The sequence below is a fragment of the Oryctolagus cuniculus genome, chromosome 5 (genome assembly GCF_051225735.1).
Source record: "Oryctolagus cuniculus isolate XC-2025 breed Fujian yellow rabbit chromosome 5, ASM5122573v1, whole genome shotgun sequence".
In the NCBI taxonomy this organism is placed as follows: Eukaryota; Metazoa; Chordata; class Mammalia; order Lagomorpha; family Leporidae; genus Oryctolagus; species Oryctolagus cuniculus.
The window spans coordinates 85,097,760-85,106,060 of NC_142871.1; positions in this window are offsets into that span (position 1 = coordinate 85,097,760).

Here is an 8,301-nt window from a genome sequence, read left to right on the forward strand (position 1 = left end):
TGTCTAATATACTCTGGTTGGGAGCTGGTATACAATCAGTATTTTGTTGGATGAAAGTTTCTCATCCTGTACTAGTAACATGGATTTAAAAAAAACTTTGACATCAACGTACACTCTGACATGTAACAGGTCATCCTAGAAGTATATATATTTTTTAAAGATTTATTTTATTTATTTGAAAGACAGAGTTCCAGAGAGAAAGGTAGAGTCAGATATGTCTTCCATTCCATTGGTTCACTCCCCAAATGACCACAATGGTCAAAGCTGAGCTGATCCAAAGCCAAGAGTCAGGAGCTTCTTCTGAGTCTCCCGTGTGGGTGCAGGGGCCCAAGGACTTGGGCCACCTCCTAGAAGCATATTGTACAACCATCTATATTTACAAAGAAAGCCTAAAAGCTTTCTATTTCCTGACACTCTTGCCCTATATCCTACTTTGAAATGGCAATACTGTCCCCAAGCAGGACAGCAGAGAAAGCATTTTGAACTAGGGGTCAAGAGACCTGTTTTGTAGCACTGAAGTTACAAGTCATTAAACTTCCCCATGTCCCTCTCTAAAGTGAGATTGCTTATCTTCGTATTCTCATGGGGCAAGGAATGTCAAGAGGATCAAAAGGCAAAATCCCTAAAAGCCCCAATTATAATCACGGGATTAGAAAATCTTCAGTACGTACACGCTTGAGTATGAAGTTTGTAATGTTTCAGTTCAGATTTTTTTTTTTAGTCATTGCATATAGGTTTAGTAAGGATGCTGTTTTGAAGGATAGTTTTGAAATTTTCAAACCTATAAACATAATGAGTTTCTCAGCTTTTTAGGGGTTGGAAGTAGTCAATCAAGTCTAATCAATTGCCAAGAATAACTTTGAGCTTAAAATTGCAGGACTGTTAAAGTGTATTGGAGATACATGAACAAAAATGACTTTCTGTATTACTGACCCTCTCCCCCCCACCAAGCAAAATCTTAAGTTTCAGGTGTTGGTTAATATCTTAAAGAGCCAATATGAGGGGAGTCAGTCTGACTTGGCAAGAGGTGGACTACCCTGTGAGGGTGACTCAGATGCGCATTTCCAGTGAAGAATTTCCTGGTGTGACCTGCTTTGAATAGTGTTGAAATCCTGTGTCCTCAAAAGCTCAATGACTTGAACACCTATTGCTCCAGAGGAACCTTGGCACATGAAAGCCATTGTTACCACCCATTCCTCTTACCCAGCCTACCCTGGAGAAGGGGACTTATGCTGGTAAAACTAAAGGCTGTGTAAAACAACCTGCACCATAAATATTCTTTTGCCATACTCATAGTTATTTTGGCAAAGAAAAAGAATCTGGTAGCCATGGTGGCAACAATCAAAGCCTGTAGTTATAAAGCTTCAACTGTAGCCCTCTGAAATATACTAACGTAGAGAGCTAGTCAAAATATGTTCAAGCCCAATACAACTGCTTCTCGTTTCCATTCATTTCTTTTAGATTCTAGGGCTTAAGAATATACAACTGGGGGCCAGTGCTGTGGTGTAGAAGGTAAAGCTGCCGCCTGAAGCACTGACATTCTATATGGGTATAGGTTCAAGTCCTGGCTGCTCCACTTCTGATCCAGCTCTCTGCTGCGGCCTGGGAGAACAGTGGAGGATGTCCCAAGTCCTTGGGCCCCTGCACCCATGTGGGAGATCTGGAAGAAACTCCTGGCTCCTGACTTTGGATAGGCACAGCTCTGGCCATTGTGGCCATCTGGTGAGTGAATCAGTGGATGGAAGACCTCTCTCTCTCTGCCTCTCCTTCTCTGTGTAACTTTCAAATAAATAAATTAAAAAAAATACACAACAGTAGTGAAGACTTCTAGTAGACAAGCTCTTTGTTCTTTTGCTTTTTCTACCTTCATCAACATAGTCTCCTCCTTCATGTCTCCAGACTGGACCCCAGACATTTTTTTCTATGGAATCAGTATTAATTAAACCATACAAATTACATACAAATGTAGTTTAAAAATGAGTATCACAAATAAGCTAATATTTCCTAGTCATCTAAAATAGTTTTCAGATTTTATCATTTTTATATAATCTTCCTGCTAAAATACCAAACCACCTATTATCTCATTTGGCTACCTATGTTTTCCAAATCAAGGCATGTATGAGGGTATTTCAAAAAGTTTGTGAAAAAATATTAAAAAGTAATGCACATTTTCCATGAACTTCTTGAAGTACCCCTGCACAAGTTTTGGAGTCAGTTTGCTGGTTTCAAATCCCAGCTCTGCCATATACTATCTGTCTAACCCTTGGGCAAGACACTTCACCTTACACAATTTTATCATCTTAAAATAAAGATATGAGCACCTGACTCTTAAGAATTAATGGAAATGGAAGGAAAGTTTCCAGCAGTGCTTATCACGGAGCAGTGATCAATAAATGTGAACTGTTACTAGCAGACCCAACACTGAGACCTGCATAAGAGCAAACACAGCAGATTCTTGCCAAATGATAGCCTTAAGGAACTCAACTTTCCTCTGGGCCGGTAAAGAGAACATCTTCCTACTACTTCTACTCCTACTATTCTAATTTTTCTCTTATTCTGCTCATTCCTTCCAAACACGTTCAATGTGGTCTTAAGAAAGTGTTCTACACTGCAGCTTCTTTACTGAAAGCAGCACAAGAGGCTGCTTCCCACATGTGTTACACCTGCCACACAGAATGGAAGCACTGACCCGCTAGTCCTCTCAACTTAGGACTTCAACACTTGATTCGATGTTTCTCACATTTCTTTTTAGAAGAGCCATCTCTTGTGAAGGCTAAGTAATAACTTAGACTCCATGTATTCTCAATTCCAATAATGCTTACCCATATCCTAGTATCAATAAGCTACCTACATGGTTTAGTTTGACACTGTGAGCTGCAACACTCCCGAAATCTTAAAATCTCTGTGTTCCAGTCTTCCATATCTAATTCTTAGCCTTATTCCCACTATACTTGTTTTGGTGCCTTTAAGATCTCCAGTTTTTTTTTTTTATCCTCTTAGCTTTGTTTCCTACTATACCCAAGCCCAATTCATTGATGCACTACTTCCTTCAGGACTATGTATCTGAAGTGGGGAACACTATAAATAAAACCATATAATCATACACATGATGCCACTATAACATTGTGTGAATTAGGCTTTGAATGTGAGAAACGGCATTATCTGAGAATTAGCTGAGCAATAGTCCTTTTATTGCCCCTACTCAGCTCCTTCTCCCATTCCTCATCTCAAACTTTCACCATTCCAACCATTTTCTATTTTTCAAAGGTTTGTTGTTGGGTGTTCTTTCCTTCTCTCCTGACAATTCAACATTTCTACCTTACAGAATTACCTAAAAAGTGTCCTATTTTGGAATGATTTCCATCTTTGTTCTTGGGACCAAGTTCCATCTACTACTCCAACTTTTACCTAATACACAGAAGTTCACTTTTTACTATGTTCAACAAAACATATCTGGAAAATCATTTAGTATCCACTAAAACTTCTGTAAAACAGTTAATTCTGACTCTATTCTGATTTGACTTCCCAGTGGCACCTGACATGGACATCTGTCCTTCATCAACCTCCTGCCTCTGACTTCCCCAGTGCTCTGTATCCTCACTCCATTTCCTGCTTCTCATCTGACCCTTCCCCTCGCAAGTCTTCCTTACTGTTTTCTACCAACTCGGTGTTGGTGTTCTTCAGGATTGTCTTTTTCTAAATGCTTTCTGCCCGTCATCCTTTCCAACTAGTAGTAAAAGTTGCAAACTCCATTTCAGGCATGGAAAGCCAAGACACTCTGGCAAAAAAAAACAAAAAAAAAAAAAACAAAACAAAACAAAAAAAAAAAAAAAAAAAAAAAAAACCTAAATGGAAGATCTCTGCGATTGAGAACAGGTCATCAAAGGAGGTACCTTTCTCTGAAGGGAGAAACTTCCACTTTGACTATGACCTTGTCTAAATAAGATTGGAGTTGGTGAACTCAAAAGGCTCCCATAGCCTTGGCAACCCATGACAAGAGCCTTGGGTGATTACTGATGCCATAAACAAGAGTGTCAACTGTTAAATCAACGCCAAGAGTCACTGTGCATTTACTCCCCATGTAGGATCTCTGTCCTTAATGTGTTGTACTATGTGAATTAACAGTATAACTAGTACTCAAACAGTACTTCACACTTTGTGATTCTGTATGGGTGCAAACTGTTGAAATCTTTACTTAATATATACTAAATTGATCTTCTGTATATAAAGATAATTGAAAATGAATCTTGATGTGAATGGGATGGGAGAGGGAGTGGGAGGGAAGTTATGAGGGGGAAAAAGCCATTGTAATCCATAAGTTGTACTTTGGAAATTTATATTCATTAAATAAAAATTTTAAAAATGTTGCAAACTCCAAAATGTTTAGTTCAGAATAAAGGATGATTTCACTTCTTACTTCAATTCCAACAAAATGTATTAAGTGCTTACTATATCCCAGATTCTGGGCTAAATGCTTGGGAAATAAAAGAAAAAGGCAAGGTATTTGACCTCAAAGTCCAGAACTCCGTTTTTAGACTCCTATAAAATACTGATGGGGTTCACAGAAACTTCAACATTAAACTTTACTCTAGTCCTTCTAGATTAGCTTGGTAAACAGCACCAGTAATTCAGAATTATCCAAACCAGAAACTCATGAATTTGATAATATTGGCTATTTATCACTCTTCAACATCTCTATGAAATTATTCTCATTGGCATGATAGCATACTCTTTGTCCACCACTTAACTTTTACAGAAATCCATGACATCCTTCACTATCATTCAGTCTTCTCTTCACACACTTTCCAAAAATAGTTCTTTTGGTTGCTCTGTACACTTTAAGCTACTTGAAGCTGGTTCCCACTAAAACTAAATCACCAAGGTGCTTATTTTCTTGTCACCAAATCCAAAGGATATCCTATTCTTACCTACCTCAGCAGACTGTGACACAATTCCATTTCATGCTCTTCCTCTTTTTAATCTAAAATCAAATACCTCACAGTTCAGCCCTGGGCCCCTTTATATACTCTCTTCCTAGGCAACCATGCACAATGCAACTGCTCCTATTCCAGTCTTATCTAAATAAATGGCACTTCTTCAACCATGGATTCATGCTAAAACCCTCAAATTTTTAGTTCTTCCTGCCTTCCTTTCCTGTAATGATCAAGTTCTGTCAAACATTCTAGAGCTCTCAAAGTCCATTTACTTTACCCTATCTCTGCCAGCAGCATTCTACTCTAAGCCAGTATTCTCTTGCCTGAATGACCAGCACAGCCTTTCTAACTGGTATGCTTGAATTCCCAAGTGGAATCCTTCCTCACCAAACTGAAGTTCTAGTCAAAGAATCTTATTCTTCTTCACAAAACCCCCATGTGTGAACTCATTGTTCAAGAAAAGATCCAACACAGACTTTTTCAAAAACAGTACTTGGGGATCGGCACTGTGATGTAATAGGTTAAGCGTCTGCCTAGGGTGCCAACATCCCATATGGGTGCTGGTTCATGTCCTGGCTGCTCCTCTTCTGATACAGCTCCATGCTTATGGCCCGGGAAAGCAGTGGAAGATGGCCCAAGTGCTTGGGCTCCTGCACCTATGTGGGAGTCCCAGAAGACACTCCTGGTTCCTGGTTTTGGACTGGCCCAGCTCCAGCCGTTGTGGCCATTTGGGAAGTCAAGCAGCAGATGCAGGACCTTTCTCTCCCTCTGTAACGCTGCCTCTCAAATAAGTAAATAAAAACATTATTTGGTCTGTCCCTTACTTACCTTTCATCATTCACTTTGAGTTCTAGCTTTATTAACTTCTTAACATTTCCTCATAAACTATTCCTATCAGAGCTTTTTACACATGCTTTTCTCTTGTCCTGGTTTTCTCTGCCTTTACTCCCTTAATATCCCCTATGGGGAAACCTTTATTAACTGCTTTCTCACATCACAAATATAGTATCAGTTTGATCCTACTACAGTCTTACAATGTCTTCTACTATACTTTCTTTAAAAAAAAAAACTTTTATTTAATGAATATAAATTTCCAAAGTACAGCTTATGGATTACAATGGCTTCCCCCCCACCCCATAACTTCCCTCCCACCCATCTACTATACTTTCATAGCATTTGAAATAACTGTGTAATTTGACTCTAAGCTCCAGGAGTCAGAATCCCATTGTTTAAAAAACACTATTAAATATGTATCTACCAAGTATTGCAAGCAAAGTACTATACAAGGCACTGGGTAGACTGGCAGGTGTCTCAACTAGAAAGGATTCTGTTGTGCAGCCTCGTGTAGTGGGAAGCAAAAACAATAAAACAGGGAAAAAAGGATCTACAATTTTGATAAATGCCATCAGAAGAACTGAGTATTTTATCAAAGAACTATCAGTCATGGGGCCAGAAGTCTAAAACCTGGAAAAAGAGCAAACTAGAGCATGGTAAGAAGAACATTCCAAGCAGAAGAAACACTAGTTTAAAGGCCTTTGGATGTCAAAGTGCTTGGCTGGTTTGAGGAACTCAAAGGAGATCAATGTGGCTAGAACGCAATGAGATAGACAAAGTACAGTAACAAGATATGCTCAGACAGGCATGTACTACAAGAGAAAAATATAATTCTATCCAAAGTGTATTGTGAAGATGAATGTTTTCCCCCTCAAAATTGCTTTAAAAACAATTTAGGGGTGACCATTTGCCCTTAGCAGTTAGGACACCATATAAGACAGCCACATCCAGCCCATACTGAAGTGTTTGAGTACTTGCTCCACTTTCAATTCCAACTTCTTGCTAATATTCCACCCTCTAGTAGTTGGGTCCCTGCCACCTGCATGGGAGATTCAGATTGAGTTCCTGGCTCTTAGCTTTGACCTGGCCCATCCCTGGATGTTGCAGTTTGGGGGTGGGCCAGAAGATGGGAAATCTCTATCTTCCTGTATCTCTGCCTTTAAAATAATTTTTAAAAATCAATTTAGCTGCTGGTGGGAATATTACTGAAGAAACCCTATAGGGAAAATGTTACAGTGGTCTAGGAAAGAAATGTTGGTGATCTGGACTAAAGTTATGATGAAATGGAGAGAAGCACAAGTTTCCTTTGTACTTAAGAAATACAGATGAACATGTATAGGGAAATAACATAATTAATTATTATAAACAATGTCAAAGAGCTTAGATACAAATATTTGGAATAGAATAGCTTGAAGGCAGGGTGGAGAATAATGGTTTGGATGTAATATGCTTAACTATGAAGTACGCAGTTGAATATATAAGCTAGAAGTATGAAGTTTGGCCTTAGAGGCGTAAGTTTGGGTGGGAAAGGTGCACTGATAACATTAAACTACACAGAAATGATTAGACTATCCAACAGTATAGCAAGACACACTGACCCAGATGTCAGGCAGATGAACTAGAGACGGAGGCAGCTGTGGGTCAGCCAAAAAAGGTAAAGAGAAAAAAATGCCAAGAAATAAGAACATTTCAAGGAAAAGGTTATTAATCCTACTGAACAATCTGGAGGCAATGGATGAGACAAGAAAAACAATCAATATAAATGGCAGCATGAGAGAGACTGCGGACCCTAACAAGGGCAATTTTAGGAGAGTTGTAGGTATATCTAAAGTGGTAGAAAATGAGAAGTGAGGAATGGGGGTATACATGAGAAGGAAACTCTTGTTTAGCTATAATTGGGATGAAATAAATGGGACTATATAGATGGCTAAATTAAAGTATCTTATTCCCCATCCTTTCAAGAATAGTAGTAAGGCCTACCCATCAACTGCTGGGCAAGATATTGTAGAAGCAATGTTGGTAAAATGAAGTTCCTAGGAAGGTGAGGGGATGGAATCAAGGACTGGTTTTTGATAAAAAGTAGAGAAGTATGCAGACACACATTGATTTGGTGGTGAAAAGTTGAGGTTTCTGTCAAGTTTTTCAATTTTCAAAACAAATTTTCAAAATGTGATTAATTTCGATTTTCAAAACAAATTTTCAAAATGTGATTAAAAGATCACATAATGAAGAAAACTAGAAAAACTGCCAGATAGTTTTGAATCTACTTAAGCTTTTTGTATTTTTATTTAAGTTACACAAGCTTTATGTTTTCATATATAGATATAGGAACATAGTGACACTTCGCATGCTCCTCTCCCTCTTGAGCATGTGCCAACACTTCTTCCTCCTGCAATAGTTTTCTTCCATTCAACTGTTCAACAGTAGACAAAATCTTTTTCCTAGATCATTAGGGCAAGAATATTTGCAAAGGAATATCTTTAAAGATGTGATCTAGTCTATTAAGCTGAACTACTTGAGGACAAGAGCTAAT